The sequence below is a fragment of the Odocoileus virginianus genome, chromosome 4, assembly GCF_023699985.2.
Source record: "Odocoileus virginianus isolate 20LAN1187 ecotype Illinois chromosome 4, Ovbor_1.2, whole genome shotgun sequence".
NCBI classification, from domain to species: Eukaryota; Metazoa; Chordata; class Mammalia; order Artiodactyla; family Cervidae; genus Odocoileus; species Odocoileus virginianus.
Window position 1 is genome coordinate 83,261,992 of NC_069677.1, and position 25,862 is coordinate 83,287,853.

Sequence of the window (25,862 nt, forward strand, 5' to 3'; positions counted from 1 at the left end):
CGTTCCAAGTTGATAAAAGATGACAGAGACAGGTCTGCCCAAAGATTACTATGAAAACATTGTTTAAGATAATGATTCAGGGACGCAGAGCATACAGTCCTTGCAGCTGACTATATCCTTATGCATGAAAATGCTTAAAATTAAATGCACAAAATCTTATGCTTACAGTTTGATACCATGGGAAATTTGACCATTACTGTGCAGATTCACATACAGAAACATAGAAAAATATTTCATATATAATGTCAAGTAGGGAAAAAGAACAATCATGGGTGGCTTGGTCCTATTTTTGTTAAAAATACAATGATACATGCCTACTGGAAAGATGTCTGAGTAGGTCGACTTCAAAACACCCCATTCTCACTGGTGGTCTTTCTGGGGATGATGTTACTGGTGGTTTGCATTACACAGATTTTCCATTTTTCCTGTAACGAACAGTCAGGCTGACCTGGCAGCAAACTGGCATGCTGCCACCTGTGGGTGCACCTCTGCTGGCAGTGCACGTGCCCCAGCACCCTGCGGGCTCTCTCAGGAGGCACCCCAGCGCCCTGCGGGCTCTCTCAGGAGGCACCCCAGCACCCTGCGGCCTCTCTCAGGAGGCGCCCCTGTGCCCTGCGGGCTCTCCCAGCGGGGCCTGACAGCACCCGGCAGAGCGAGGCCCATCCTCCCAGCCAGCGAGTCCTCTGGGTGAAACTCCCCCACAGCCAGTTGGTTAGGGGCTTGGTCTTTTCATTTATCTGCATCTGATTTGGGGTGGGATGTCAAGAGAGAGCGGTAATAGCAGTCACTTCTCGTGCATGGTGGCAGATGCCTGCTCTGATGGACCAGCTGCATCCTCCACATAGTCTCAAGGTCTGGGTCAGTCTATTCATCTCACCGCCCAGGTGAGAAGCCCACCGTCAGGCTGGCTCCTCTCGGGCAGCAGGGGGGCTCAGTCGAGGCTCAGCTCCTGTGTAACTGACTCCTGGGACAGCACCTGGAAGCTCCTGGCCACAGAGGAGGAAATGGGGAAGAGGAGCGGATTCGCGGGCCAAACCTTCCGGACTGTCACGGAGGGACCCAGCCCGAGCGCGGCCACAGCTGAGAGGAGGCTGCTTGGGTCTGCAGCGCTGCATTTCGATTGACGGGGGCCTGAGGCCTCTGCCCCCCTCCTTTCCAGGGTGAGCGACCATGCGATGTCCTGCAGGCACGGCAGTCTGTGCGGTGGCCCCTGTCGGGGGACAGAGTCATTGGAATGACAGCCCGTCCGCCAGGCGCACCCTCCTGCGGAATAAGGGGAGCGGGCAAAAAGTAGGTCACATGTGCCTGATCCCATGTCACGAGGTCTCCAACCTGAGACCAATGGGAGCCGTAGCCTCCTCTGGTTTAGAACAAAACCCCACTCTGATGTTTCTCCTTTAGCCTTTTTATCTTCTCTAAACGGGGAGAGTGACCATCTGTCCCAGAGCCACATCCATCCGGCCCTGCCGACCGCACAGGGTGGCTTTGTTCTGAGGTAAGGGGCTGCGGGCCTGGCCAAGGCCACATGGAGCCCAGACGGCGGCATCCAGGGCCATCCAGTGGGCCATGCTGGGTGCTGATGGAGCGGGAGCTTGGGGTCCTCACTGAGAGTCTGGGAAGTTCCCCTGGTCTGACAGCAGGCTCCTCTCTGAGAGTCAGGGTCACTGTTAACACGCCACCTTAGTGAGCTGTGATGTAGGGAGTTTATAGGTCATTTTTCAGCTGTCTGTGCTCCTGGGGCACATGTGGGAATATGACCCCCGCCCTGAGAGGCTGGTTGTCATCCCCGGGGCCCAGGGATCCATGCCCTCCGTGGACCAGCATCTTTGCTGGGAGGCGTCCACCCAGCCTGTAGTGACCAGGTGAGCCGCCGGCACCCATGTGAACACAGAGCACACGTCAGAATAAAGTCCGTGCGTGTGTGTGTTGCAGCATGTGAGCACATGGGCTTCTGGAGCTTGATGCTTAGATGAGAAATAATGACCCCCTATCGTCCCTGGGAGGCCAGTGAGTACAATTCCTCATAAGGAAGTGGTGGGGGCGGGAGTGGGGTGGGCAGGTCCGGTACTTTGCAAGTATGTGTAAAACGTGCTTGAGTTCTGTGGCTTACAAATAACAAAGTGTCGTTTTTTTACCCGTCCTGTAAGTGAATCGAAGTACTCCCCTAGCTGAGGATGTCTGCTGAAGGTGTTTTGCAGGTAGTGAGTGGAGCACAGGGTGTTTACTGTTGTCTGTGTCCTGGGTTGACCACTGGCACGTTTAGACAGTTATATGTTCTTGCTTAGATTTGGGGGAAAGATGTTTCCAGAAATGCTTTCCCAGAAACCAGGTTGTATGGTATTTGATTTGAGTGTGTTCTACTGGAGAAAATGATTTTGCTTTTCAGAAATAAAATATTTAAAATTTGCATCTTAACTGGCTTTCCAGGAAACATGAGTCTATAGCCAAGTCCATTGAAGTGAATGTGGACACTTTCAGTGATAAATTCCTCCATGGTGCGATGTAAAACAACAGCTGCACCCTTGGTAACAAAATAAGACTTTCTCTCCTTGTAGAAATGCGAGGCAGCCAGGGCGATACCCAGTCCCTTTCGGCTGCAGCCTTTCAATGAGTCTCGTGAACTCTTTCTAAAGGGTTCTTATCCATTTGCAATCTTGAAGAAAAGACATTTTTACTGTCTCATTAAGACAGAGCAGGAAATTTCATCTTCCTTGTGGGTGTTACTGATTCTAACACTTCCTTCGTGCCTGGGAGGGTGCCCGGAATTTCAGTGCAGTTTCAATACTGTTTCCTTTTCCTGTCCCACCCAACCTACCTCCAAGCAACTGGGAGGACAGGGCTCGGTCATCATGTGGGGAGCATGTGTTCTTGTTAATAAGAGTGTAAGTTGCACCCCATTATTGGCTCTAGGGAAAATGAGACCCGGGGGTAAAGCCTGCACTGGGGCCAGTTTTGGGGTGTTGACTGTCCCTTGTTTACCAGCGGAAGAGAAGATTGTCTCTGCAGAAATCACACAATCTCAGAGGGAGCTCCCCTAAGCCAAGGACCCATCTCTGTCCACGGCGCCCCTCGTATGCTCCTGACGGCCAGCACCTCACCCTCGTCCTTCACTCTGGCCTGTGCTGGCCTCTGACGGACACTCATTGCTTTCCGTCTGGCCTCATCAGGGGCTGAAAGGGCCACTGAAGAAGCCGGGTCACCTTCTACACGCACCCCGGGGCGCCCGTCAGTGTCCTGGTCTCAGGGGGGCCCCGCTCAATTGGAGGAGGTGCAGAAATGCACAGGCTTGAAGGCGTGTGCCAGCCTGGCAGCCTCAGAAAGGTCTGGGGCCCCGCGCACCCAGGGTGGAGCCTCTGAAGAGCTGTCTTCACTCTGGCAAGGGGGGCTTCAGAGGTTGGGGTCTGAGGATGGGCAGGGGCAGAGCTGGTGTGCCAGGTGGTCCTGCAGGAAGGACCGGCTCCTTCTTCGGGGCATGACCACACTATTCTAGTGGATGGTTCCCGCCAGTGCTTTTCGGGAGATTCCTGGACCCTGGACACCCCCCGAGAACCCGGAAAGACAGAGTCTCATCTCCCCCCACCCCACCACCTGAGTGAGGAACACCAGGCTGTGTCTGTGACCCGCCGAGCCTTCCAGGGGACACCTGGTGCCCACGTGAGTATGAGAGCCGAGGGTGCTAAGGGGCAGACTTGGCATTGCTGGCAGCCATGGCCAGGTGGGTCACAGCCTAGCCAATGCGCTCGTGAGCACAGCTGAGGACACTGCGGGTCAGATGCGGAGCCCAGTGCAGGAACCTCACCGCATGTGCCCAGTTCCCCAAATGTGTCATGTTCCCCGCGTGTGTCCTGCTCCCCCGTGTGTCCTGCTCCCGAGTATGTCATGTTCCCCACATGTGTCCTGCTCCCTTCATGTGTCCCGCTCCTGCCTGTGTCCCGCTCCCATGTGTGTCCTGCTTCCGCGTGTGTCCTATTCCTGCATGTGTCCTGCCCCCGTGTGTGTCCTCCCCGCGTGTGTCCTGCCCCTGTGTGTGTCCCGCTCCCATGTGTGTCCTGCTTCCGCGTGTGTCCTGTTCCTGTGTGTGTCCTGCCCCCGTGTGTGTCCTGCTTCCTGCGTGTGTCCTGCCCGTGTGTGTCCTGCTTCCCGTGTGTGTCCTGCTTCCTGCGTGTGTCCTGCTTCCCGTGTGTGTCCTGCTTCCTGCGTGTGTCCTGCTCCCCATGTGTGTCCTGCCCCCATGTGTGTCCTGCTCCCCGTGTGTGTCCTGCTTCCTGTGTGTGTCCTGTTCCCCGTGGGTGTCCTGCTTCCCGCGTGTGTCCTGCCCGTGTGTGTCCTGCTCCCCGTGTGTGTCCTGCTCCCCGTGGGTGTCCTGCTCCCCGTGTGTGTCCTGCTTCCTGCGTGTGTCCTGCCCGTGTGTGTCCTGCTTCCTGCGTGTGTCCTGCTTCCTGCGTGTGTCCTGCTCCCCGTGTGTGTCCTGCTTTCTGTGTTCGTCCTGCCCCCATGTGTGTCCTGCCCCCATGTGTGTCCTGCTTCCCGTGTGCGTCCTGCTTCCCGTGTGCGTCCTGCCCCTGTGTGTGTCCTGCTTCCCGTGTGTGTCCTGCTTCCCGTGTGTGTCCTGCTTCCCGTGTGTGTCCTGCTTCCTGCGTGTGTCCTGCTCCCCATGTGTGTCCTGCCCCCCGTGTGTGTCCTGCTTCCCGTGTGTGTCCTGCTTCCTGCGTGTGTCCTGCTCCCCATGTGTGTCCTGCCCGTGTGTGTCCTGCTTCCCGTGTGTGTCCTGCTTCCTGCGTGTGTCCTGCTCCCCGTGTGTGTCCTGCTTCCCGTGTGTGTCCTGCTTCCTGCGTGTGTCCTGCTTCCTGCGTGTGTCCTGCTCCCCATGTGTGTCCTGCCCCCATGTGTGTCCTGCTTCCGTGTGTGTCCTGCCCTGTGTGTCCTGTCCCATGTGTGTCCTGCCTCCCTGTGTGTCCTGCTTCCCGTGTGTGTCCTGCTTCCCGTGTGTCGTCCTGCCTGCCCCGTGTGTCTGCCCGTGTGTGTCCTTGCTTTCCCGTGTGTGTCCTGCTTCCGTGTGTGTCCTGCTTCCCGTGTGTGTCCTGCTCCCGCTGTGTCCTGCCCTGTGTGTGTCCTGCTCCCTGTGTGTCCTGCTCCCGTGTGTCTCCTGCTGTGTCCTGCCCGTGTGGTCCTGCTCCCCGTGTGTGTCCTGCCCGTGTGTGTCCTGCTTCCTGTGTGTGTCCTGCTTCCCGTGTGTGTCCTGCTCCCCGTGTGTGTCCTGCTCCCCATGTGCGTCCTGCCCCCGTGTGTGTCCTGCTTCCCGTGTGTGTCCTGCTTCCTGCGTGTGTCCTGCTCCCCATGTGTGTCCTGCCCCCATGTGTGTCCTGCTTCCCGTGTGTGTCCTGCTTCCTGCGTGTGTCCTGCTCCCCATGTGTGTCCTGCCCATGTGTGTCCTGCTTCCCGTGTGTGTCCTGCTTCCCGCGTGTGTCCTGCTCCCCATGTGTGTCCTGCCCCCGTGTGTGTCCTGCTTCCCGTGTGTGTCCTGCCCGTGTGTGTCCTGCTCCCCGTGTGTGTCCTGCCCCCGCGTGTGTCCTGCCCCTGTGTGTGTCCCGCTCCCATGTGTGTCCTGCTTCCGCGTGTGTCCTGTTCCTGCGTGTGTCCTGCCCCCGTGTGTGTCCTGCTCCCCGCATGTGTCCTGTCCCTGTGTGTGTCCTGCTTCCCGTGTGTGTCCTGCTTCCTGCGTGTGTCCTGCTTCCCGTGTGTGTCCTGCTCCCCGTGTTCGTCCTGACCCTGTGTGTGTCCTGCTTTCTGTGTTCGTCCTGCCCCCATGTGTGTCCTGCCCCCATGTGTGTCCTGCTTCCCGTGTGCGTCCTGCTTCCCGTGTGCGTCCTGCCCCCGTGTGTGTCCTGCCCCCGTGTGTGTCCTGCTTCCTGTGTGTGTCCTGCTTCCCGTGTGTGTCCTGCTCCCCGTGTGTGTCCTGCTCCCCATGTGCGTCCTGCCCCCGTGTGTGTCCTGCTTCCCGTGTGTGTCCTGCTCCCGAGTGTGACCTGGCAGCGGGGTCCCTCTCCCTCTGGGGTGACATGGGCTCTGCTCCCTCTGTGCCCTTCCTGCATAAAGACCCTGCTGCCCACAGTGTAGAACCAGAGGAGACCCTGTGGAGGAAGGTGGCCGGCCCGCTGCCCAGGCCGAGCCCACAGCCCAGGCCGAGCCCACAGCTGCAGAGGGTGACCCTGGGAACCCTATCGGGGACCAGGGGCAGGGCCGGGGCTGAGCTTGCTCCCCTCTCCCCGAGGTGCGGGCTTGGGGTATTGTTCAGAATGATCCAGAAGGCAGGAGAGGAAAGGGAAAGAAGCCTGTGTGGAAGCATGCCGCCGGGCAGAGTACGGACCTGTGGTGGGAACGGAGGGGCAGGCAGGCCTGGGGGGAGATGGGCCTGTAGGAATGGTGGTGTTTCAGTCAGCAGGATCAGACGCATTGCTCAGTAACAGGCATGGGTCCACCAGGTATCCAGACCAAACGCTGCTGTCTCTGCACCGAGGCAGTGGGCTGAAGGGTTCAGAGATGCGTGGTGGCTTGGAAGGGTCTTGTCCAGGGATGGCCCCTGTGGGTATGCGGCCCAGAAGGCGCTAAGGGGCTCAGCCTGCAAGCCTAGTGGCCAGGCTGTAGCCGCAGCTCAGAAACAGCCCAGGGCCCAGTTTCCACGAGCTTGCAGGTGTCAGGGACCAGGGTGGCGCACACCGAGCAGTGTTCCAGGAGCAGGTGGGTCAGGAGGGCGGCCTGGCAGGGCCACGTCCCCATGCGGACAAGCACGGTCCTCACTCCAAGCAGGAGGCCGCTGCCCAGGGAAGGCAGGGCCAACCTCCTGTGACCACGCTCATGGCCTGGAGCACCGTTCAGCAGAAGGAACCACAGAGCACTGACCTGCCTCGTCAGCACTCAGACCCCTGCAGGGTCCTTGGGGACGGGGGTGCCCCCACAGTGCTCACTGGGCATTGGGGCTGAGCCCTGAGGCAGAGCTGTTCCTTGTCTGGGTTGGTGGTGGTGGTTTAGTTGCTAAGTTGTGTCCAACACTTGCGACCCCCTAGACTGTCGCCTGCCAGGCTCCTCTGTCCATGGCATTCTACAGGCAAGAATACTGGAGTGGGTTTCCGTTTCTCCAGGGTTTGAAATCCAGCTGTGATTTGAGGTTTGCATGTTTTATAGCCTTTAAACCACCCTGCTTTTAACCTCAAGCCAGGAGGGTACGTGCTGTCAGAGACGTATGCAGAAGGTCCTGTATGTCCCCGGGGACTGCGACCCCCGAGGTGGGGCTCAGTGCTGCTCTGAGGCAGGGCTTTCCCAGCCCCCAGCCCTGTGTCCCCACACAAGGGCCTGCAGCCACCCTGCCATGCTGGCACCCAGCAGGGGTAGTGCCCTGCCCTGCGGTCTGACTTTTGACTCTGTTCTTTGTACTTGGTTTTCAAAGGATTCACTGTTGTTACAATTGGGTTTTGGTGACTGAGAAACATGTTTCTTCCACTTTTTGAGGTTTAAACACCACACAGCCTCCAGGGCGGCGTCCTGGGGCCCGTGGGTGATGCCCTGGGGTCGGGGACTCTCTGCCTGAGTCAGGCTGGTGGGGAGGGAGGGGGCCAGGCCCCGTCCCCTGGCCGTGTCCATGGGGCTGCCTCCAGAAGTGCGGCCAGCTGACCACCTGGGTCCAGAGCATCACCCTGTCCCCACCCCCTGCCCATCCCCCGAGTGCAGCCCCCGGACACACTGACCCGGCCCGGAGCTGAGAAAACAGGTGAGCGGTGCCCAAACCAGGGGCCCGCGTCCTGTCAGCACCCAGGTGGATGGGGGTGGGGTCTGCTCCGGCAGCACCGTGGGTCCCTCCCTGCCTGCTGTTCAGCCTCAGGTCCTGCTGCCCAGGGGCCTTGTCTCCTGAAGCTCGTGTGACCCACTTACTCCCGGCAGAGCATAGCCCTACGTGGACCCTGTACCGGAGCTCTGTGGGGCTGCCCGCACTCTGTGCGGACTTGGGTTTACAGATCTGCCTTTGTGTTTGGAAGGCAGGAACAGAGCCCTCCCTTCCCAGCACACGCGCCTGCCATTGTGTCCCCCGCTCATCTCAGAGGAGGACAAGCCGGCCGTTGCAGGGGAAGGACCATGCAGGCTGTGCAGAGATGTGGGATTAATGGGCATCCGAGGATTAAAGTCAGAGGATTAATCCCAGCAGAAGCATCAGTGTTGGGGGCAGGGCCTCACAGTTGGCGTTTCTGCACATGCACGGCTCTCATCTGGAGCCTGGGGGACCCTGGGTCTTTTTAGGAAACAGAAGCCACCCTTTCGATCGGGGGACCCCAGTTAGCACCTGAGGCTCCCTCACCCAGGAGAGGGCCCAGCTCCCAGGGCAGGGAAGGGTGGGGGCTGAGTCCTTACATTACTGGTCCCTCCCTTCTCCCCCGGGGACCCCCTCCTCTCAGCAGGGCCTGCGGACTCCCTGCTCCGAGGAAGCAAGGTTTGTTTCCACCCTCCCCGCCTGTTCCCCAGGTTCCTGACGGGATCCTGGGTGGGGCAATCCTGCAGACCAGGGAGGCTGGCTGACCTCCTCGTGTGACTAGTGGGGAGGCAGGCCCCCCAGGACACGCCTTCTCGGAGCCTGGAGAGGAGACACAGTTCTGGGGATGTTTTCTGGGCAAGTCATGGGCTAGTCAGCCCACCTTCTGCCCAGAGAGCAGCCCTGGGGAGGGGTCAGAGCTCTCTTTGAGCCCCTGGTTCCTAAGTGGAAGACTCTGTTCCTCTCAGGAATGAGGCCATGCCTTGGTCTCCCCTTGTGATGTCGACCAGCCTGCCCTGCACCCAGCCTTTTCCTTCATAACTGTTGGGTTTCATTTCTCCGTAAAAATCTCAAGAGCTCAGCTGATCTTGGCCTCCTTTGCTTTTCACACTAACAGGGCTACACCCTTTCTTTTGTTATATTTATCTAAAATTATTCCCCAGTTCCCACATTTTTCTTGATGTAAATGACCATCAGTGTCCCTGCATTGTAATGAAAGCTGGAATTAAGAGTTCTGTGCCCCAGGGCACAAGCTCAAGACCAGGGCTTTTCTTGTTGGGGTAGGTACCCCCAACGTCCTGAGGACGTCTCCTCCTGCCACTGTGCTGCCAGCGCCTCCCAGCACCTGCCTGGGGGCTGAGTCCCAGTTCTTCACTGCCCAGCTCATCCTGGCCCCCTGGCCCCAGCCCCGCCCTCCTAGCCGATCTGTGCAATGGAAGGAGGGGCCCCTCCCGGCGGGGCTGCGGAAGGACTGTGCCTGGCACACGGTAAACGCTGTATCAGCTTTAGGTATCGCTGGTTAGTGTTTGTTTGATTGTTTGATGTGTTGATCCTGTGACCCAGCTCCCCACAGTGAGTCCCTGTCTGTCCCAGGAGAGGACCTCACCGAGGTGCAGCATCGTGATCGGTAGTCGTCCAGTGTTGCAATCGGTTTGTTATAATTCGACTCAGGGTCTCTAGCTGAGCAGAGGCTGGAACTGCTGGCTCGCAGCGCACATGTGGCCAGCCCATGGCAGGACTGGCTCCCAGGCCAGGGCCTGGCGACCTGGGGGACCGTGGCTGTGCACCCCTCTGAGGCTCCAGGGGCTCCACTTTGGCTGTCCCTCTAGGTGCTGTGCTCTGCGCCCAACTCTTCGTGAGGTCCTGGGTGGACACCCACACACACACACGTGCAGGGACTTGTTGCTGGACAGTGGGGTCAATAAGCATGGCTCTGTCCCCTGCCCCCCACCCCCCGCCCAGTCCTCTCCCGCCGGCCTCCGTCTGACGCGCTGAGCCAGGTCACAGGACATGAGAAAACTCAAGCTGAGGGTGGACCCGGGCCTGCAGAGCACCAGGTCCAACAAGTGCACGGCCTGGTCTCTGCCTGCTCCTGCCTTTGTCTGCCACTTCTCCCAGCTCAGCCTGCCCACCGCTGGCTCCAGGGTCTCAGACAGCCCCGTCCGGGGCACGGATAGCAGGGAGGCCCCCCAGTCCCCCAGTACAGAAGAAGCATGGGAACTTGCCCCAGCCTCTCAACCCTCACATCTCCTGGCCCAGAGCCCATGACAACCCTCCTGCTCATCCTCCCAGAAGAGGTCCTTGCTGCTCTCTGACCAACTGGAATGGACGGCCGAGGGGCGGGATGGGGACCAAACATGGACTCAGCCTTTGGGACAGCCAGCTGTCCAGCCTGCAGACTGTTTCTCCCTAGACTGACCCCTTGAAGGTGGTGGCTGCCCCCTGGTTCTGCATCCCCAGCGCAGGCCCCAGCTGGACGCTGAGTGTTAGACCGAGGACCCTACAATGGTCGGCCTCCAGCTGTGGCCAGAGGGTCGGGAGGCAGGTAAAGTGTGGGGACAGACCAAGCACCTGCTGTGTGCAGTGCCAGGCACATGGAGACGCCAGGCTCCTGGAGCCATGGCCTCAGGAGAGTCAAGTCCACATGTAGGCCTCACCACAGGACCAGAGGCAGGGCCCAGGAAGTCTGCTCTCCTCGCGGCAAAGATGTTACTGACATAGATACAGTGTCTGACGTGATCGGAACGTGTGTGAGCCATGCAGCCTGATGTAGGTGACACCCTGGACCCTGGGCACTTCCCCAGATGTGGGACGGAGTGTGGGCATTGTGGGTGAGGTCCACACCTTCCTGGAAGAGGAGAGACTCTGCTCCATGGCCTCTAGAGCAGGGATGGCGGTGAGCATGCAGCCCAGCCCAGTGCCTTTCTCTCTCTGGACACTTGAGTGATGAGCTGGCAGACTGTGTGCAGTCAGGTTGTGTTGGCCTAAGCATCTTTCTAAGGTTAACTGAGACCAGAAAGAACATTTTCCTGCAGAAACCTCCCTCCTCTGCGGCCTCAAGGATGAGCTCTGCGCTGTGAGCCTCCAGGGACAGAGAGCAGCCCAGAAGCTCTGGGGTTCTATGCTGTCCCGGCCTCGAACAGCTTGACAGGGCAGTGAGCTGTTAAACAGGATAAATCAGATCTGCGCCCACCCCCCAGGTCCCTCCACAGTCTCCCCAGTACAGCTGAGGCCCCGGGCACAGCCCCAGACGGAGCACAGCTCACTGGACCGGCAGAGCCACCGAGCGCTCACGGCAGCCACACAGGCCTCAGATGGCGCCTGGCAGGCGGGACTCCGGCAGCTCCGTCTCTGGGTGGAAAGTCCCCTACTGGGGACCGCAGGCTGCTGTGAACTGCCTCTGCTTTAACATACAAATCTCCAACCCTCTGCTCCCAGAACATGCCTCAGGGCTCGGAAGTCACCCCCCACTTTCCGACTCGATCTCTTCTCCTCATATCTGAAACAGACACTCTCGGCAGTTTATGTCTGACGAGCATCAGTAGTGCCCTGGTCTGGTGGTCTGGAGCCTGAACTCTGGACCAGTTCGTGGTCACCCAGTTTCGTGGGGCTCATACGTGAGACAGGGCAGGGACTGGCCCCGTGTTACAACGTGTTAGGATGGTGCGCACTGGCTGCTCCTTCTGCTGTCACCGCTACACACCACCTTAGGATGGTGTTACGGTGCTAGGATTCTTTTGCTTCAAATGTTCCTCTAAAAAAAAGAACTGGAAAATTTGTTTCTTCAGAATTTCACTATATAGTACTGGTTATAAACAGATTTTGCCTATGGAGTCAATATAAAAGATCTGAAGAGGTTTGGGTTCTGGAGTGCTGGAGTAAGAAACGACTATCAATACCAACTCACATTAGAGTTAGTGATGAAAGACTGTGCTTCCCCTAAAATCACCAAGATAGGATGTCTGCTCTCACCACGCCTATGAACAGAAGACACAAGTTCTAGCTTATTTAACGTGACAAGAAAAGAAAAGGCATACAGGTCGGAAAGGAAGAAACAAACCCTTCCCTGTTTGTAAGTAACACTGTTGTCTGCCTTGTAAATTCCATTATGCTACCAAAAAAAACTCCTGAAACTAATGGTAATGAGCAAATTCACTTGCTAAGAATACGGGCCCTACAAACAGAAGTCAGTTCTATTTTATATATCACACAGTGAACAATCAGAAACCAGAATTCAAAATGCACCATTTATAAGAACTCCAAAAAGTTAGATACTTGCTCTATGTCTTAAAAAATATGCACAGGATTTATATGCTGAAAACTAGAAAATACTGATGAGAGGAATCAAAGTCCTGAGGCAGAGCCCTCCTTGTTCACAGCAGGGACTCTCAACATTGCGGTGCTCGGGCCTTCCAGGGGGTCTGAGGGTGTAATGCCTCTCCCGTCAGATACCCAGCGGGAACGTGTGTAGATGCTCGCAAGATGATTTTTAAATTTATGTGGAAACACAAAGGAACTCATGGAACCAAGAAAGTTTTGAAAAAGAGTGAAATTGGAATATTTTAAGTCTCCATAATGTTACAATTATCCAGACATGGTGGTGCTGGTGGGTAGGTCAGCATTTACATAAACAGGATACAGCCTGAAATATACCACACACATGTGGACAATTGATTTTGACAAAGATAATAAAGCAGTTTATTACAGAAAGTACAGTCTTTTCAAGAAAAAAGTGGTGTAGAAGCAAATGGATAATGCATAAAACAAAGCAAAAAAACAAACTTTGGCAAACTTCACATCTTACATAAAATTAACTCAAAATGGATCAAATCTCTAAATGTAAAATCTAAAACTATAACCTATTTAGGAGAAAAGTGCTCATTCATAAAAGATGAAAGTGTTAAAAGTCATAAAAGATAAAATTGAGAACTGGTGCTTCATCACAGTTAGAAGTATTTGCTGCCTGGAAGATCCTGTTAAGATATGAAAAGACAAAGCAAAGCCTCAGAAACGATCACTGTCAATCACATCCAGTGAAGGGCAGTGTCCTTGGCCATCAGAGCAGCCCTTTTAGCCTCCACAGAAGGAAAACAGGACAGTCCAGTTGGAGGACGGACAGCAGACCTGCGCGCACACACTTCTCCCAGCAGGATGAAGAGGTGAGAAGTATGCACCTGGGTGGGTGTTTAGGAGAGAACGGAGTCGCCACAAGGAGACATCACCACCATCTGTACAGATGGCTGAAGTGACACGCTGACACTCCCAGGTGCTGGCAGGGTCGCCCAGAACCAGATTTGTCTCACCCTCGGGGCAGGGAGTGGGAGTGGAAAATGGTGCAGCTGCTTGGGCAAACAGTTTGCCGGTTTCCTACAAAGTAAAAAGTGAAGCGAAAGTTGCTTGGTCATGTCCGACTCTCTGCGACCCCATGGACTGTACTGTCCATGGAATTCTCCAGGCCAAAGTTAAATGTACACTTAATGTACCTTTCAGTAATCACAGCCCTGGGTATTTATCACAGAAAACTGCAACCTTGTGTTCATATGAAAACAATCATGTGCTGCTTTATTTGTAATCCACCTAAGCTGGAGTCCACCCGGATGTCCTTCCTTGGGGAGCTGGACACACAGTCGTGTGCAGTGTGCAGTGGGTGCCTCCCAGTCGCCACGACCGACGGGCCTCCATTACCTGAAGCAGCATCATTATGCTGAGTGACTGTCTGGTTGGATCTCCATGAAGTTCTTGAGATGACAAAGTTGTAGCGATATAGAGCAGAGTGGACTTTCCCAGGGCTGGGACTGAGGAGAGTAAGTGGTTGCAAACTACCCACCGCACTCTCCACGTGACCCTGCTCATGTGGGCAGTTAGGGAAATCTGTATGTGACAAGATTTCAGAGAGCCACACACCAACAAAGGTGTGTAGGAGCCCGTGTGTTTAGTTACTAATGTCTGACCAATGTCCATTACTGGTTTTGATAATGTACTGCAGTTACATCAGACAGAAGCTGGGTGAATGGGCCACGGAAACTCTGTATTATTTTTGCAACTACTCATGGATCTAAAATTATTTCAGAAGTATGCAACACACATATGTAATACACATACACAGACATGAGAGTCGACAGTTACTACACCTAAACATACAAAGCAAATTCTGGGAACAGATCGATTAAAAGTAGGAGATGGTCAGAGTGGAGAGAAAAGCACGATCAGTCTATGTGCGGCCAGCAAGACACCAACATGGAATATATACAGCTCCTGGCAGGTTGGCTGAAAAGATATGTCATGTGAACACTGATCAAGACCAGCCTGCGGTGGCTGCACTAATAATGTGAGATGAATCAGGCTTCCGGACGAGGTGGCAACGAGGGATGTTGCATGAATATGAAATGGTCAGTTCTCTAGGAAGACATGCCCGGCCCAAATGTACATACACTGCTTGACAGAGCTTCAAAACACAGAACAAAACCTGGTAGGACAAGCTGGGGCACAGTCCCAGTTGTAGTTGGAGATATAGGTCCCCTCTGAGTGACTGACAGGGCAAGTGGCCTCACAGGACAGTATAACCGGCCACCAAGGGACACGGCTCATGGGCACACAAGATGTTCCCAAGGTAGACTGTGCTATGTATGAAAATAAAAGCCCAACAAATTTAAAACAGTTGAAATCACAAGAAATACATGTTCTGACCAGACTGCAGTTGAACTAGAAATCAATAACCAAAGGTACAAAATTTCCAAAATAATTGAAAATCAAAGCACACCGCTATAAATGATGTGCTGATCGAAGAGGAGGTAGCAGAAGAATGTAGGAAATACTTGGGAGAGAATGTGTACAATACACGCACGTCTCTAAATTCTTAGGAATCAAGGGAATCAGCACCTCGAGAAACCTAAGCCTGAGATGCTAACATGGGAAACGTTTGCAGACAGCTATCCAAGCTTTTACCTTAAGACACTAAGGAAAGAAGAGGAAAGCAGGAGGGAGGAAATGATAAAAGCGAGACCAGAAACCCATGAAACTGAGAACAAGCTCGGCTTTCCACATTGGAGCAACTCAGAGGAAGGGAGAATGTGGAGGGGGGCGGTGCTCCCCTTGGGCTGGGGACCTGGGGCGGCTCTGCCTCCTGAACTTTTCTGCGGCCTTCTGTTGGCTCCTTCAGGAGTGTTTCCTCTGCCCTCTCCTGGGAACTGGGGGGCTTGTAAACCAACCGGAGCCTGGGAGGGAGGAGGGGACAGGTCCCCCTCTGGCTGCGTAGGCAGAGTCCCCTGTCCTGTCCTGACTCTGCCTGGAAGCAGGGCCTCGTCCTGCCCTCCCCACCTGTGTCCCCAGGAACCTCCCACCCATTACCCAACTGACCCCTGGTGAGCAAGTGAATGAATGGGAGCAGACGGGAGGGAAGAAAACACCATCTTGGACGCCCACACGCCCCAGTTCAGAGTTCAGAAATCACCAAGTTCTGTTCCAGAACGTCCTGTAAGGGCCTAGAAATGGGCTGGACTCAGCATCCACTGTCTGTTCATCTGGCCTTTGAGTGGGTGCTGCGTGGGTGCCTGCTCACGGCAGCCTGGACTGGAGCTGGGAACGAGGGGTTCCGTATTGAATGACAGAGAGAAGCCTGTCCTCCACCAGCAGGCCAGGGCTGTGGGCGCCGAGGCATGGGAGGCAGGTGCTGGCAGTCAGGGGTGCAGGTGGGGGCCTGTAGGGAGCACCCTTGGGGGAAGGCCCTGGCCGGGCTGGCTGGAGTCAGCCTGTCGCAGGAAGGGAGGCCCCGAGGCTAGGATGGCAGAGTAGGGACCAAGGCAGGCCGTGATCTGCCCATTTCTCTAATTTTATCATGTCAACCATGTCGAGTAAGTGGAATTGCATGGTGTGTGACCTTGGGGGCTGGCCTTTTTCACACAGCGTAATTCTCCCAACCCCCCACCCCCGGTAGCTGAGCGCATGGGCAGTTGGTGCCACCTCCTGGAGGAGCAGGTTCCATGTGTGGTCTCGGTCTGCTGCAGGGATGCCCCGTGACCGTCACACCAACCACTGGATTAGGTGCTGGTCCTGCTTTGGGCAATTACTAATACGATGAACTCACATGCAGGCTTTTGTGAGGACACCGGTCTTCACTGCTCTTCACTAAATCCCAGCTCGAATGGTAGATGCATGTTTACTGTTCCAAGTGACCAGGCTACTTACTCCCCGCAGCACCCGAGTGGCCTGCCGGTGGCTCCACACCCTCACCGGCAGGACTGGTGTGGCCCCTGCCGTTTATTTAGCCGTGGTGACGGGTGAGTGGTGGTTCCTTCTGGGCAGTAATTTGCATCTCCCTGGTGGCTAATGACACGAACATCTTTTCACGAGCTTATTTGCCACCTACGATCCTCTTTGGTGAGATGTCCATGTCTTTTGCCCATTTTCTAATTGGACTGTTTGTTTTCTACTATCAAGTCTGATCCCTGCGTATGCTTTAAACTGGATTCGTGGCAGACATGCAGCTTGCAAATATTCTCTCCCCATCTGTGGCTTGTCTCTTCATCCTCCTAACATTCTCTGGCAAAGCAAAGGTCTTTAGTTTTGACACATCTCATTTATCAGGCTTCCCTTTCATATATCATGCTGTTAGTGTCAAGTCTAAGAATTCTGCCTTACCCTGGACCCTAAGGGTTTTTTCTTTTCTTCCTAAAAGGTTTATGGCTTTATATTTTTTATTTAAATCTATTTCCTACTTTGAGTTGATTTTTACTCAAGGGATGACTTCTAGGTCGGAGTCCATTTTTGCCTCCAGTGTTCAGTTGCTCCAGCCCTGCATGTTGAAGAGCTGTCTTTCCTCCGTCGAACTGCATTCACATCTCCGTTAGACATCAGCCGGGCACATCCGTGTGGGCCTGTTTCTGGATTCTGTGCTTTCTGCCTGCTCCATTGATTCCCTCTGACGAAACCACAGCTTTGATCATGGCAGCTGTTGGGGAAACTGACTCTTTCTACTTTATTTTTCTTTGTCAGAAGTGTTTTAACTATTCTAGCTCCTTTGCTTATTTGTATAAATTTTACAGTGGCTTGTCTGTATCTATGAAATTCTTGCTGGAGTTTTAATAGGAATTATGTTAAAGTTGTGTGTCAGCTCAGAGAGAACTGACATCTTTACTGTGATGAGTCTTGTGATCTGTAAACACATTCTGTCTCTCCATGTATTTAGATCTTTAATTTCTTTCATCAGCATTTTGTAATTCTTAGCATATAAGTCCTACACATGTTTTGCTAGGTTAATACCTAAGTGTGTGTGTGTGTGTGTGTGTGTGTGTGTGTGTGTGTGTAGGTGTGTTAGTTGCTCAGTCGTGTCTAACTCTTTTGTGACACAATGAACTATAGCCCTCCAGGCTCCTCTGTCCATGGAATTCTCCAGGCAAGAATACTGAAGTGGGTTGCCATTCCCTTCTCCAAGGGATCTTCCCGACCCAGGGATTGAATCCAGGTCTCCCCTATTTGCAGGCTGATTCTTTACCATCTGAGCCACCAGGCATCGGAACGGCTTTATTTTTTTTCCTTCTAATCAGGTTCCTCTCATCACCTTTCCTGCCTTGCGGCACTGGCTGAACCCCTTAGACTGTGTAAGTCACAGTGGGGAGAGGAGAGGAGACATCCGTGCTCTGTTCTAAGTGACAGGATTCAACCCCAAGTGTGATGTTGGACACAGGTCTTTGGAGATGCTGTTTATCGAGTTGAGGAAGTTCCCTTCTATTCCTGTATTTTTTACTGAGTTTTTTATCACGAGTGGGTGTTGAATGTTGTCAAGTGCCTTTCTGCATATGATCAAATGATATTTCTTCTCTAATTTGTTGATATGATTGATTTCATAAGTTGATTTTTGAATACTGTACCAGCCTTGAGTCACTGGAAGAATGGGCATAGTGTATATTTCTTTCTGTGCGTTGATGAATTCTGTTTACTACTGTCTTTATAGGATTTTTACACCAGTATATTTGAGGGCAGTTTTCTCCTTTTGTACTGTCCCTTGTACCGTCTTTTGTACTGATTTTTATACCAGGCTCGTGCTAGCTTCATCAAGTGGATTGGGAAATGTTTCTCTTCTCTTCTGTTTTCTGAAGTAGATTCTGTAGAACTGGTATTAACTCTACTTGAAACCATTGGTAGAATCTCCAGTGAAATGCTCTGAATTTGGAGATTTCTTTCAGGAGGCTTTCAAGATTATGAAGCCAATTTCCTCAACTGCTAGGTAGGGCTATTCAGATTATCTATTTCATGTTAGGTGAGTTGTGCCAGTCTGTCTTTCTCAAAGAGCAAGCCAGTTAACCTAAGTCAGTTTGTTCGTGTGGCCTTGTTCTGAGTGCTCCTTTGTTAGTCCTTTGATGTATGCGAGGTTCTTAGCTATAGCTTCTGTTCCACTCCTTATAATGGTGTTTCGTCTTGTCTTCTTTTTTTTCTCAGTCATCCTAGAAGTCTGTCAATTTTATTAACCTTTGAAGAGAATCAGCTCTTTATTTTATTGATTTTCTTTAGTTTTCCTGTTTCCAATTTTAATTATTTCTGTATTATTTCCTTCCTTCTGTTTACTTGGATTTATTTTGTTCTTATTCTAGATTCTTAAAATGAGAGCTTAGATTATTGATTTAATTAAGACTTTTTCTTTTTTTCTGATATGTATTTTGTGCCATAAGTTTCCCTCTAGGCACTGCTTTGTGTTTTACAAATTTTGGTATATTGTATTTTTCCAGGTATATTTATTTTATTCAGGCATATATGATACGGGCTTCCCTGTAAAGAGTCTGCCTGCAATTCAGGAGACCCGGGTTCAATCCCTAGGTCAGGGAAGACCCCCTGGAGAAGGGAATGGCTATCCACTCCAGTATTCTTGCCTGGAGAATTCCATGGACAGAGGAGCCTGGTGACCTACAGTCCACAAGATTGCAAAGAGTCAGACACAACTGAGTGACTAACACACACACACACATACACATGATACATTCAGGTCGACATTTTTTTTTTTGACCCCGGTTGGATGCATGAGACATGTTTTTATAATCCTTGAGACTGCCTCTTTGACCCAAGGATTACTTATATGGATATTGTTTTAGTTTTCACGTGCTTGGAGATTTTTCCGTTATTTCTGTGATTGATTTCTAGTTTGATTCCTTTGTGATCTGAGAACATACCATATGATTTTGGTTCTTTTAAATTTGCTGGTTTGTTTTATGGCCAAGGGTGTGGTCTGCACTGGTATATGTTCTGTGTGTTCTGCTGGTCCCAGGCGTGCTGTGAATGTTGACTAGGTCCGGTTGATTGACGGTGTTGTAAGTTTTGTGTCCATACTGATTTTCCACCTAGCTGTTCTTTCAGTTGTTGAGATGGTGCCGAAGTCTTCAGCTGTTAACTGTGAATTTCTATATTTTTCCTTTCAGTTCTGTCAGTTTGTGCTTCACGTATTTTACTGTCCTAGTGTTTAATTCATATGCTATTAGGACTGCTTGCTATTGCTTCTTCATGGACTGACTCATCATTATATAGTGCCTCTCTCCATCTTTGATAATTTTCACTGCTCTGAAGCCAGTTTTATCTGATACTAATATAGCCACTTCTGCTTTCCTTTAATTAGTGGTTGTACAACACATCTTTTCCCATGAGTTTATTTTCAGCCTGCTTACATCTTGGTAACTGAAGTGAATGAATTTTTTATCGACAGCATATGATTGAGTCATTTTTCTTAGTCCACTCTGCCATTCTGTTTTCTTTATTGGTAAATTTAGATTATTTACATTTAATGTAATTATTGAGAGGTTAGAACTTAAGTTAACGATTTCATTTTTTGTTTTCTGTTTGTTCTCCCTGTTTGTTTCTCTGTTTCCTTATCTCCTGCCTTCCTGTGGGTAACCCAACATTTTTAATGATTCCATTTTGATTTATTGATAGAGTTCTTGAGTATCCCCTTTGCAGCTCTTCAGTGGTTGCCTAGGTATTGCGTTATATGTGTATAACTAATAGTTTCTGCTCATGAAAGGAGGCATTGCCTCCACCTCCTCATCCACCACCCACCACCCGACTCCTAACTCACTGCCCCTGGTGATTTCTTTCACAAAGGAGAAGAGCAGGCCCTGGGTTCTGTGGCTAGCTGGTTCCTATTGCTGGCAGCCTCCCAGCATCTTTCCTCCCATCTTTCCTCCTGGCAGATGGAAGGAGGGAAGAGTTGGGTGGGAATTAGGATCAGTGGCTCCCGAACATGGGTTTGCTCGAGAGGCGTCTGGAGAAGCGTAACTGCAGCCTCTGGAACCACCTGGGTTTCTTGAGTCAGGCCCCGAGGGGCGGTACACAAACCTTGCTCAGTGCCACCGCCTCCTTGTTCTGTCACCGCAGACGCTCTGTTAGCGTAGGTGCTCTGTCGCCACAGGAGGCCAGCTGAGCCCTGGGCCAGCAGGTAGCCCTGGGATACCGGTGGGGGGACCTCCTTTCCCAGCCGTGAACCTCACGGCTCCACCGCCTTCCTGGGATGGGACGTCCTGTGTGGCCGCTGCCCTGGGGGCATTCTGGGATTCCAGGCGACAGTCCTTCTCAGCGCTTCCCCAGGAGCGCGCCCAGCCCCCAGTTGCTGCCCGGGGTCTCATGCTGAGCGGGGGCTGCCTCTCAGGGGCCCCACGTTGGGGGAGGGGATTTCCCTGGGGGAGCCCAGCCCTCCTCCAGTTCCTCTGGCTCCTGTGTCACCACAGGGGCTTCCTGACAGGCCCTTCCTCCCTGTTTGCTCCTCTTTTTAGGACAGCACAATGCATGGAGCTTAGTCATGGCCAGGGCATATGTGTTGAATTAACAAAGTTATTAATTACCAGTTTCCTACAAGGTGAATTTCAGTCTGCATCTTGCGTGTATGCCTTCCTGGAGGAAAGAGCAGGGGCGAGAGCAGCTGGCACTGGTCCGGGCGCTGGCCTTTGACGCCATGTCCTCTGTCATACCCAGAGGTGTGACATACTCCCGGCAGGGAGAGGCCACAGTGGGTGGGCCGTGTGGCTCCACCGGGCGGGTGTCCCTGGAGGGGCCATCAGCAGGCTTTCATGGGTGCCTTCCCATTGGGGGTGGCTGCTCAGCGGCAGGATCATCCTCTGCGGTGACCAGCTGTGTGGCATCACGTGTAACTTCACCCTCCTGCTGGCCTCCTAATTGCAGCTTCAGTCATTTACCCAGAGCCACCCACCCCATGACGCTGACTTCTGAAAACCACCAGAGTTTTAAGTGAACTGTAAGTGAATGCATTTTATACATGTGAACAGAATAGTACTTTGATGATGACGAAGTTCCAGTGTTGAATGGCCCTTAGGTGCTCGCTTCCTGAATGTACCTCTCTGGCCTGCTTCCTCCTTGGACATGGAGCAGTCGGGGTGGGGGGGTGCAGGCTGGAAAGTTCTGCGGGGCAGCCGGGGCCAGCGGAGGGGAGAGAGGAGCGTACTGGTCAGCTGCAAGCCCCCCGCTCCCCAGGGATAGCAGCACAGACAGCCCCCGCTCCTCCAGGAGAGGAGTCCAGTCACACAAAAGCCTGGGGTCTGCTTGGGAACCGTCGGGCCTCTGCCCACTGCCCTGACCCGCCCAGTCCTGAGTGTGGGGATGTGCCGGGCTCAGCGGGCTCCTCAGCCTCAGGCGGCCTTTCTCTCAGACAGACTCAGCAGCCTGGACCAGCCATGGGCGAAAGTGGGGCTGCATCTGCCCACCCAGGGTCCCCTCAGCCTCTCCCCCAGCCCCCAAACTCTGCTTTGGGAGGCAGTCAGCGCTGGGGACCCCTGCAATGCGAGCACAGGACTTGGAAATGGCTGCTGGATGCACTCTCGGCCCTGGGCACACACCCAGCTGTGGCCCCGGCGTCCTCGAGGGAAGGACACATGAGTGCGTGAGATGTCCTGTGGGCACAGGATCGCAGTCCCAGGAAACCTGCACCACACTCCCCCCAGTTCTCCCAGCCTGGCATCAAGAAAGACCAGGGAGCTCTCACAGGCTGACGGAGCCCCCCAGCGACCTGGGTGCAGGGCCCACAGCAGGGCAGCCTGAGCCCTCCCTCAGACGCCACAGACGTGGAATGTCCCTGCCCCGTGCTGGGTGACCCGACGGGGTGCTGGGGGCTGTGCTGGGCGCCACAGGCTTTCTGCACTGGAGGGGCAGGAGCCAACGTGAGATCTGGTTGGGGGAGACATGCAGCGGGTTCCCATCACCAGCCAGCCTTGTCCCTGGGGCCAGCCTTTCCTTAAGTCTGGCTAAGGCTTTGCGTCAGGGGGCAAGGTGACACATGTCCCCGAGCAGAGACGCAAAGCAAAGCGGTCAGAGTGGATTTGTGTCTCCTGAGCACTGGGTGGGGGTCGGTTTGGACCCCCACAGTTGGGACTGAGATGAGGAGGCGCCCCAGCCACGTTGAGGGTCCACGTCCGGGGTTGGGAGGAGCCACATGGTTTGGAGACAGAGTCAGACCTCAGGCTCATTCAAGGCAGCACTGGAGTCTCCTTCACCCTGGCTGGCGGGGTGTGGGCTGTGCTGCCCCTGGAAGTGACCGGGTGCCTCTGGGTGCTCACCCTGTGACCACACGCCAGAGCCCTCATCACCATCATATGGCATCAGGGTGACCTTCCCTGCCCAGCCCTCAACCCAGAAAGGACGATGGTTATACAACCCAGGCAGGGGCACTGACATTGTCCCTGTGACTGCAGCCTGTGTTCGGGAAGTCGAGTGTGTCCGGTCGAGACGTGGGGGGCAGGGAAGAGCACCCAGGCTGTGTTTCTGGAGGTGACACAGCAGCCCCGAGATGACGTGTGTGCCGGATGTTCTGGGGGCGTGCAGGGCAGCAGGCAAGTGAGTCCGAGGCAGGAGCAGAGCCTCGGAGGTGAGCCTAGGGGCCAGGGGAGAGCGCAGCCCGGCATGCCTGCCAGGGGTCTGCACCGGCCAGGGCAGAGAATATGCTTGCAAAACTCAGCTGCAGTTTTCCCAATTTGATGGAAATTCTAAGACCACAGATCCAAGAAGTTCAGTGAGGCCGCAAGAACCCAAAACACAAAGCACCTCATAATCAAAACCAGTGATGAAGAGAAGCGCCTTTAAATATGCTCGAGAGGATGGCTTTCCTTTCAAAGGACAAAAGGGAGACTGCGACAGACCCCTCCCCTCGGACACAGTGCAGGTGGGGCGGCAGGGAGCCCTGTCCACCTGGGATGCTGCGCCAGATGAGACAGGCTTCCAGCAATGGTGGCGTAAAGCTGCCCAGACGCTCCAGTGCTGAGAACACATCCCCAGCAGACCTGCCCGACCAGATACACGGGGAGATTCGTACGGCAGAAGGAAAACGATAGCGTGGCCACACGGGTGAGCATGAGAGACACTTTTATTATTATCCAAATCCCTTTAAAAGGGAGTTGACTGCTTGCACTTAAAAACAAAGTACGGTGGGATCTGTAACACAGACGTGTGGCAGTAACAGTGCAGAGGCCGAAACAGGCAGGCACTGTGCCGCTGGGTTGTCCTGCGCCTGTCTGGAGGCGAGGCCGCAACCCATGGACTGAGCCAGGTCCGGCTCTGTGCACAAGCCCTGAAGCTGCCCCCTGGATGAAAAGACCCAGAGTGGTGACTGGTAAGAGAACAAAGGAGATGAGGTGGAATCATACCGCGTGTGCCATTAATCCGAAACGTGGCAGAGGAAAAGTGGCACAGGGAACAAAGGACAGATGATGGGGTGATAGACTAAAGTCCCCCACAGCAACAGTCACGCGAACGGTCTCAACACTCCCGGTTAAAAGGCACATCGTCAAAAAAGATAAGGACCGACTATATGCTGCCCACAAGAAACGCACTTTGAATATAAAGACACAAATGAAAAATAAGAGATGGAAGGAGAGACTCCATGCTAACACTAGTGATTAGTAAGGTCAGGTGTCTGTGTTAATAACAGTAAATTTTGGAGTCAAGAATATTACCATAGATAAAGGAGGATCTTTCGTCATGATCCAGGAGTCACTTAATCCACAGAACATAACAGTACTAAAGGTTACAATGATAATGATGGAGCTTAAAATACACGAAGCAAAAAAACGCTAGAACTGCAGGAGAAATAACGAATCCACGCTCACAGTCAGAGATGCCAAGATCCCTGCTCAGCAATGGACAGAGAATGTCACAGCCATCCTTGCTCTGGTCGAGTCTGTGGAATGCTCTACCCAGGTCAAGATCTGTGTTCAGTGATGGACAGAAGAGCGTTGCAATCATTCTGGCTTTATGTGGAACAGCCCACCCAGGCACACAGACCAGAGATAGACCACATTCTGGTCCATAAGCAAGTTTGCGATAAACTTTAATATCTCAAGTATTACAAGATATGCTCTCCAACCATAACGGAATTAAATTCGAAATCAATAGAAGAACACTATCTAGAAAATCTCCAAATATTTGAAAATTCAGTAACACATTTCAAAATATCCCATGAATCGAAAAAAGAAATCATAAGAGAAATTTGAAAGTATGTTCCCATGAGTGGACAAAGAGCACAAATATAAAAATTTGGGGGATGCAGCTAAAGCCGCACGTAGAGAGAAGCTTATAGACTAAACATTTAGGCAAAAAGTAAGACTTTAAGTCCATGCCATTACCTTCTTTCTAAAGATACTAGAAAGGGCTTCCCAGGTGGCCCAGTGGTGAAGAATCCGCCTGCCAGTGCAAGAGTTGCAGGAGACATGGGTTCGATCCCTGAGCCAGGAAGATCCCCTGGAGTACGAAATGGCAACCCACTCCAGTATTCTTGCCTGGAAAATCCCGTTGACGGAGGAGCCTGGTGGGCTACCATCCATATAGTTGCAGAGTCGAGCACGACTGAGCGCACACACAAGGACACTAGAAAAGAGGAGCAAATGGGACCCTGCTGCTGTGTGCCCAGTCTCAGGCCCAAGCAGAACTTGAAGACAAGAGCCAGGATGAGGGTGTCCGTCAGAAATCAGGTGCCCTGGGTGGGGGTGCAGGGTGAGACCTGGACTCAGGCGTCGTGGATGGTGTCAGCACGAAGCAGCATTTAGACCACTGCTGGACAGGCTTCCGGGGGGGCAGTGAGAAGAGGGCCCTGCCAGGCCTGATGGGGGCCATATCTGCTTCTCCTCTTCCTCTCATCAAATGGAATAAAATACATTAAATCCCCAGCATGGGGAGGACGGAAGGATCTACCGGTTTCTGAGCGCCCAGCACAGGGAGGGCTCTCTGATGACCCAGGCATCCGGCTGGGCCCCTAGGGGTGTAGCTGCTGCTTCTTGCCAAGCACCCCTGGCAGTCACAGGGGCGGAAGCAAGGCTGGCACGTGGGGTGGCCTCAGGTGGGAGGCGTCCCAAGCCTGGCGGGGCAGCCTGAAGATAGAGAGTCCTGCCTTCCCTGTGGCACGGGGCTGGCTCTTCAGGGTCGAGGGTGCCCCCGGTGGCCTTATCGGCTCCCGGGGCTGCTCCTGTCTGCGGCAGTCCATGGAGGCGAGGCCTAGGACGCCCGCTTCTGGCACGTGAGGCAGGCTGGCACTCACTGGCGCGTGTGATGGATGGCGGTTGACAGCCCGCAGCCTGGAGCACCCCTGGCACTCGCTGACCCACTTTCTCCTCCGTTGCTGGAACATTTACATAACAGATGGCCCCAGGGCCCTGCTGTCCGCCCCCAGAGGAGGTGATTCTAATTACACAGGAGGCGGAGGCACGTTGCTGGCCTGGCCGCCCTTGCTGGTTTGTGGGTGCCTGGCCGGCCTGTGCTGGTTTGTGGGTGCCTAGGTGCCCACCTGACTGCCCTCTGCTTGTTCATGGGTGCCTGGCCACCCTCTGCTGGTTCGTGGGTGCCTGTGTGCACACCCCATGCTCGGGGAGACTGTGTGGGGTTGCTGCGGGGTGTCCGCCTGGTGGGGAGTAGGTCTATTTGGCACCACTGTGATCCTCTGAACAAGACCATCCCCTCCTTTCTGGGTCCTTCTTACCCCTGCCCTGCTGCCTGCCCCGTCCAGAGCTCTGCAGAGATGGAGTGCCCTCCCCACCCTCGGACACACCAGCACTCTAGGCTGGTTGCTCAGACATGGCCAGTGAGGTTTTTA

At 53.8% G+C, this 25,862-nt stretch overlaps 1 protein-coding gene across 22 annotated transcripts in view; it reads left to right on the forward strand.

The window, feature by feature from the left end:
• PCBP3 (poly(rC) binding protein 3) overlaps positions 1 to 25,862 on the forward strand; it is a 223,878-nt gene that overhangs the window by 168,339 nt on the left and 29,677 nt on the right. Inside the window, exon 1 of one of the 22 annotated variants that reach the window (XM_070466906.1) lies at positions 1,423 to 1,495. The exons of the other annotated variants lie outside the window; for them this stretch is intronic. The gene's annotated coding sequence lies outside the window, so the exon portion shown is untranslated. Of the gene's footprint in view, positions 1 to 1,422; positions 1,496 to 25,862 lie in introns of those variants that run through there. 22 annotated transcript variants of the gene reach the window in all.